This window comes from Heteronotia binoei, chromosome 2 (genome assembly GCF_032191835.1).
Source record: "Heteronotia binoei isolate CCM8104 ecotype False Entrance Well chromosome 2, APGP_CSIRO_Hbin_v1, whole genome shotgun sequence".
In the NCBI taxonomy this organism is placed as follows: Eukaryota; Metazoa; Chordata; class Lepidosauria; order Squamata; family Gekkonidae; genus Heteronotia; species Heteronotia binoei.
In genome coordinates this window covers 185,349,237-185,356,852 of record NC_083224.1, presented here as the reverse complement: position 1 = coordinate 185,356,852, position 7,616 = coordinate 185,349,237, and positions in this window count along the sequence as shown.

Sequence of the window (7,616 nt, the reverse complement as noted above, 5' to 3'; positions counted from 1 at the left end):
TCTTTCTTTCTTTCTTTCTTTCTTTCTTTCTTTCTTTCTCTCTCTCTCTCTCTCTCTCTTTGACCCAACCCAAACTGAAGCAGGGCGTGCCATTTACCTTGGACAGGTAGATGGAGATTGGCAGTCCTCCTCACCTCATCCCACCTGTTTGGGCACCTGAACCGAACATTTCTTCCTCAGCTGCCCTCTCTCCCTTGCCCCACCCTTGCCTCTCAGTGTGGCAGATTTCAAATGGCAAGTTCTCCAACAAAGGGATCCTCGTGAAGCTCCAGGCACACAGAGAAGCCCCATATGAAGGTGAACGTGTGGGGACAACCTTCTCCCTCATATTCGGCAAAATCAGCCGCTGCTTCCCTTCCCTGCCAAAATATTTGAACACCTGTCAGGCAATGTTCCCTCTAAACTGCGAAGTCTTGTGAGGGAAAATTCTACTTTGTGAGCGATTGGCATTAAAGCCAGGGCTTTTTTTGTAGCAGGAACTTCTTTGCATATTAGGCCACCCACCCCTGATGTAGCCAGTCCTCCTGGAGCTTACAGTTAGGTCCTGTACTAAGAACTCTGTAAGCTCTTGGAGGATTGGCTACATCAGGGGTGTGTGGCCTAATATGCAAAGGAATTCCTGCTACAAAAAAAGCCCTGTTTAAAGCTGTGAGTGACAGCATAAATTAGTTTGCTCTGGGGCCATCTTTCCTGAGCAAAGACAAAAATGTGTGAGCCAGGGGCTAAAAAACCCTGTGAACTAGCTCACACTACCTCAGCTTAGAGGGAACATTGCTGTTAGACAGGCCCCTTGACCCTTCAATATCCCCCTTGAGGCATCAACCACACCACCGGTTCCTTCGGCTTGCCTCCTCATGTGTGGTTTCTGTCGCCTTCTCTCCCCTCTTGTCCCAGTTGGAATGGCAGACAAGGACATGCTGTGATATTCAGTCTGGCACTGAGAGCGGCTCTCGCTTCCCAGCCCTTAAAAAGGATACTGCTTCTCAGGGCCGGCCCTGCCACTAGGCAAACTATGCAATTGCCCAGGGCTCTAGCCTTCTGGGGGCGCTGAAGTGGGCGCCCCCCGTGTGACTAGGTGACATTATCAGTGCAGAGGGGAGGGGCAGAAGTTAGCAATGCCTAGGGTTCCAGACAGTCTAGGGCTGGCCCTTCTGCTTCTACAACTACCTCACCAGAGATAGCAGAGGCCTTCCTCTGGCAACCGTGGGCTTGGTTATACATTCCCAGTCCAGACAAAATCACAAAACAATAGTTGTTGGGTGTCAAAGTGAGTCACTGGGTCTGGGCTGAACTTTGGAGAATGAGTGGCAAAAACAGGTGGATTGGGCAATTTTCCAGGCATTGCAAAAACAAAATACATAACAAAATGAAGAAAAGAAAGGGTGGGGAAAACCTTAACCATTCTCCTTTTTTGTAATCCAGTCTTTCTAATGACCATTTGGTGTTGTTGGATGTCAAAGTGAGTCACTGGGTCTGGGCTTAACTTTGGAGAATGAGGGGCAAAGACGGGTGGATTGGGCAATTTTCCAGGCATTGCAAAAACAAAATACATAACAAAAGGAAGGGGGAAAAAAGGGCGGGGAAAACCTTAATCATTCTCCTTTCTTGTAATCCAGTCTTTCTAATGACCATTTGAATGAGATCACTGACAGGTTATTTAGGCACAGCGGAGAGGGAGCTTGCAGCCCAGCCCTCCACAACCTGATTTATCATTCTCAGAGGGGAGGGGAGGCAGCATTGTAGTGCCCTATCTTGTCACATCTCAGAAACAAAGCAGCACAATACAGGCTCATGGAAAGCGGGGGGGGGGGGACACAGGGTACTTTCACACTGTTTGCAAGTGGATTTTGCCATTCTTAAACAGTAAAAATCCAGTTGCAAAGCACATTATTCAATGTGTGTGAATGCACCCACAGGAAGTGCTGCCATCTTGCATGGGTTCAAGATTTTTGTTGCTTTACCCCACATGAAGAAATGTGCATGCCTGTCAGCTACATTCACAAAGACCATCATGACGCAGTTGTAACATACCAGGTTGCTTTTCTACCATACATTATCAATGTGGGAATATATCTCCCAGTGTGATCTCTAGAATTAATCTAGTGCTGATATCACAGGTTTGAGCATAGGCCAGAGAGACCCAGGTTCAAATCCCCACTTAGCTTACTTGGTAGGGTTGTCAGGGATATCGGAACTAGCACTGCAACAGTGAAAGCAGTGCTACACCGACATCACTTCCTGCATGAACCTAGAAGTGATGTCACCATGTTGGGGAGATGCTCTAGGATTCTCCGGAAACTCCATGGACAATCTGGCTACCCTATTATCGGGTGATTTGGGGCCAGGCAGCTGTCAAGCATGGTAAAATGTAATGGTGATCTATGGTTTTAGGGCCCTCCATAAAGCTGGTCTGTGAAACATCATGGAGGGCCGAGGTAACATGGCTCTGTTATTCTCCCCCCCCCCCTTCCTGCTTTATGGCTTTTGTAGTGAATTAGGAAAGGAAACTAGTAGAGAGAAGAGAAGGAGTGACACCTTCCCATACATTCCTGCATGGGAGTGTAGCCCGTCTGGGAAAGCAAGGACAAGATACTGATAACGTAGTGAGAATGTAGACTTTTATGATAGTTTATGTGCCGGCTGGCATTCCTCGCCCCTTCCTGTGAGAACCCTTTGATGTATGCCTTAAAAAAAGTGTATCAATGTATTGTTGGCATCACTTTCAAGGTCCTGCACCAAGAGAGCATTTCGATTTAGCAATAAACTTAGTTTTGTATCTACTTGACTCATTCTTTTGAAAATCACATGCTTGACAGCAGCATCAATTGAGAGTCCCTTGGACTGCAGGAAGATCCAGTCAGTCAGTCCTAAGGGAAATCAACCCAGAATGTTCCCTGGAAAGTCAGATGCTGAAGCTCAAATACTTTGGCCACCAAATGAGGCCCTCCTGTCTTCCACCATCCTCCGAAGTCTGCTCAAATTTGTGTTTGTTACATCAGTAACACTGTCCAGCCATCTCATCTTTTGCCATCCCCTTCTTCTTTTGCCTTCTGTCTTTCCCAGCATCAGGATCTTCTCCAGAGAGGTTGAACTAGGTGCATTGAATTTTTTTTTGCTGTATTTAATCCCAATTTTCAGCCAAAAATGCAGCTCACAGGAATATTAGCAATAATGTGATATTAAAATTCTGCACACATATTGGCTGCTGGGGTGCCACTGGTCCTCCCCACTGCATCATTCAGATTGCCATTGATCTCCATTTGGTCAAAAAGGGCTCTTTGTGTTAGATGGCTGCATAATTTCATTGGAACAGCCAGTTTGGTGTAGTGGTTAAGAGTGGCGGACTCTAATCTGGAGAACCAAGTTCGGGGTTCCCCACTCCTTCACATGAAGCTAGCTGGGTGACCCTGGGTCAGTCACAGTTCTCTTAGAGCTCTTCTCTCAAAAGTAGTTCTCTCAGAGCTCCCTCATCCCCACCTCACAGAGTGTCTGTTGTGGAGAGAAGAAGGGAAAGGAGATTGTAAGCTGCTCTGAGACTCTGAGTGAAGGGTAGGGTATACATCCAACTTCCTCCTCCTTGAATGAAGAGACAAGCCCAGGGCTTTTTTTTGTAGCAGGAACTCCTTTGCATATTAGGCCACACCTCCCTGATGTTGCCAATCCTCCTGGAGCTTACAGTAAGCCCTGTACTAAGAGCCCTCTAAGCTCTTGGAGGATTGGCTACATCAGGGGTGTATGGCCTAATATGCAAAGGAGTTCCTGCTACAAATTTAAAAAAGACAAGACCATCCTGTGGTACCTTACATTCACAGGTATATTACAATCAGTGTTCCCTCTAAGCTGAGTTAGTGTGAGCTAGCTCACAGATTTTTAGCCTCCAGCTCACACATTTTTGTCTTAGCTCAGGAAGGATGACCCCAGAGCACAATAATTTATGCAGTAGCTCACTACTTTAATGCCAAGAGCTCACAACCTTAATGCCAGTGGCTCACAAAGTAGAATTTTTGCTCACAAGACTCTGCAGCTTTAGAGGAAATATTGATTACAACAGACGGCTTCTCCGGATTAGACCTCACATTGTTCAATGTGTGAAATCTTATCTCAGTTGGCATGTATTACTCATCGACACATTCATGTGCATGGAGGACCAACAAATAGGATGTCGGAAACGCCACATCCCTCAGTCTATGACTAATGCTCCCTCTAAGCAACAGTCTTGTCCGCAAAAATTCTACTTTGTGAGCTACTAGCATTAAAGTTGTGAGCGAGTGATTGGGCCACTGAATAAATTAGTTTGCTCTGAGGCCATCCCTTCTGAGCTAAGAAAAAATGTGTGAGCTGGAAGCTTAAAAACTGTGAGCTAGCTCACACTAACTCAGCTTACAGGGAACACTGTGACATGTCTTAGTGAAGCTTAAATCTGTACAGGATAGAGACTGGATTGCCTTGTTCACATATGAAGTGGGGCATGAGTAGGGTTGGCAGCTCTGGGTTGCAAAATATCTGGAGATTTAGGGAGTAGAGCCTGAAGAGAGTGGGGTTTGGAGAAGGGAGAGGAATCGACGGGCTATAATGCCACAGAGTCCACCTTCCATTGGGCCATTTTCTCCAGGTGCTCTGCTCTCCATCATCTGGAGATAGTTGTAATCTAGCCACCACCAAGAGGCTTAAGATATGGACAGTATCAGTGTGCTGGTCAACAGTTAAAGCTATTTGCACTGAAATAAAGAACCAATAAATATTTTTTTCAATCAAACTTTGTGACTTAATTTAAATAGTCATAGGATTTATTTCTACTATCCAATCATCAGTGGAAACAGGTTCAGTTATACAATAGGCAACCATTCAACAGTGATATCACACTATCTGATAGAATCAGGCGTGAGCAAACAGAATTGGAAAGGGTTCTGCTTGGAGATAATGAAAAATTAATATCGAAAGTATACAAATTATTATTGAAATGGTCTACAGAAGAAGAAGTAGTAAAATCTCAAATGGTTAAATGGGCAATTAATGTGAACAGAGAAATACAAATGGATACTTGGGAGTACCTTTGGAAGAACTCGATGAAGATCTCAACTTGTCAGAATATTAAGGAGAACTGTTTTAAGATGATGTATAGGTGGTATATGACTCCGAAAAAGCTGGCTAAGACGAGTAAAAAGATGTCGGATAGATGTTGGAAATGTAAAAATCATGAGGGTTCTTTTTTTCATATGTGGTGGACTTGTGAAAAAGCGAAAGAGTTTTGGCAGATGATACAACAAGAAATCTCTAAAATTTTGGGCTACGACTTCAAGAAAACTGCAGAGACTTTTTTGCTTGGATTACAATTAGAAAAATTCCCAAAGGAAGACAGGACTTTAATTTGGTACTTGCTCTCAGCTGCTAGGACATTGTATGCGCAGCTGTGGAAACAAGAAAAAATACCAGAGAAATGGGACTGGATTGTGAAAGTTTTATCGTGGAGTGAGATGGACAAATTAATTAAAACCTTAAGAGACTATGATTTAGATATATTCAAAAAGGAGTGGAAGAAATTTAAAGGATATATAGAGAAAGAGTGGAACGTAAAAAGACATTGGACAATTTTTTAGTATGAATAAGAAGAAAAAAAAGTAGTGAATTTTAATTGGTTAGGGGTACCTTTATAATTGAACTTAAATATATAACTTCGGGGAAGTCTAGTAACAGAGGGAGGGGGGGGTTGAAATATCATATGGGTTAAAGATAGTAAAGAGATAATTAAATACTGTAACCACATGTTATTAATAAATTGTTAAAACATAACAATGATATCACACTCACAACTAGGCTTCCCAATCCCCAGGTCCCAGCGGGGGATCCCCTGGTTTTACAGGCTTCCCCCCTCCCCCAACCAGCTGGCCAACGGGGGAAGCTCCACCCCCACAGCCATTATGCACCTCCAGGAACGATTCCCATAGGGAATGACGGGGAATTGATCCGCAAGTATCAGGGGCTCTGGGGGGGCTGTTTTTTGAGGTAGAGGTGCCAATTTTTCTGTATAGCATCTAGTGCCTCTACCCAAAATACCTCCCAAGTTTCAAAAGGATTGGACCAAGGGGTCCAATTCTATGAGCCCCAAAAGAAGGTGCCCCTATCCTTCATTATTTTCTATGGAAGGAAGGCATTCTAAAAGGTGTGCTGTCCCTTTAAATGTGATGGCCAGAACTCCCTTGGAGTTCAATTATGCTTGTCACACCCTTGCTCCTGGCTCCGCCCCCAATGTCTCCTGGCTCCACCCCCAAAGTCTCCTGGCTCCACCCCCAAAGTCCCCAGATATTTCTTGAATTGGACTTGGCAACCCTACTCACAACTTATTTACAGATATTCTAACCACACTCAGTAAAGACGAACAAAAAGGCTCTTATTAGAATGTTAAAGCTTGGAGCGGCTGGCTTTGATTTGTCCCACAGAAGATTTGAGCAGGCTGGGTCAGCTGTGTTAAAGTTTTTTCCTTCTACATCTGGTAGACCATTGGTCCTTAACCAATATTGTGTCCTCTTGAATGGTAGCATCCCTTCAGGGTCTTGGGCAGAGGCAGACCTTGAATTCAGCAGGAGCTCACAGGAGGGCAACTCCTGAACCTTTCTGATGGTTCCCCTTCCTCCTCCCTACCTTGACCATTGAATAGTAGCTGCAGCTGCATAATAATCCCTGAATGAGCTCCACCGCCTATTTTTCTACAAAATGACCCCTGGGCAGAGGAAGGAAATTTCTCAGCTCCTGAAATCCTGTATCTGAAGGACCTTCTGCTTGCAAAGAAGGTTTTGTACTGCTGAACTGCTCCAAGTCAGATCTTTGGCTGCTCCTAGCTCAGTCTTACCTCCTCTGACTGTCTCAGACAGGGAAAGGGCTTACCCCACATCTGGAGATAGAACCAAGGACCATGTGGATGCAAAGCAGGTGTTTCACCACTGCTGCAAAGAAGCAGCAGGCAGGGTCCCATTCCAGAAATAATTTTGGAAACTGCCCTAGTTACTCTGGCATTTAGGAGGACTGGAGGGCAGCGCAGAGTTCTGGAATGAAAAAGGCTCAGAGCAAAGGATTCATTACTCTCTTCTAAACTTATGTATGATAAACAAATTGGAGATCAAGTGACCAAGAATCCCCTTGAAAAGCAATAAGTGCCATTTGATATGGTTTGGACACAACGGGTGCATTCACACGGTGACATTGACCCAATATTATCTCATTGGTCGTTTTCGCACTCACCTTAATCAGCAGCGACGACCCGCTTCACCGCGCAGGATCTGCACGGATTTCGCACTAATTGCCGCGGAGCACCCAGAAGAGCCGGAAAGTCCCGGCGCTTTTGCGGCGCAAACGGAAACTGGTTTTTGGCGGTTTCCGTTTGCGCCGCAAAAGCGCCGGGACTTTCCGGCTCTCCTGGGTGCTCCGCGGCAATTAGTGCGAAATCCGCACAGATCCTGCGCGGTGAAGCGGGTCGTCGCTGCTGATTAAGGTGAGTGCGAAAACGACCAATGAGATAATATTGGGTCAATGTCACCGTGTGAATGCACCCGTTGTGTCCAAACCATATCAAATGGCAATTATTGCTTTTCAAGGGGATTCTTGGTCACTTGATCTCCAAT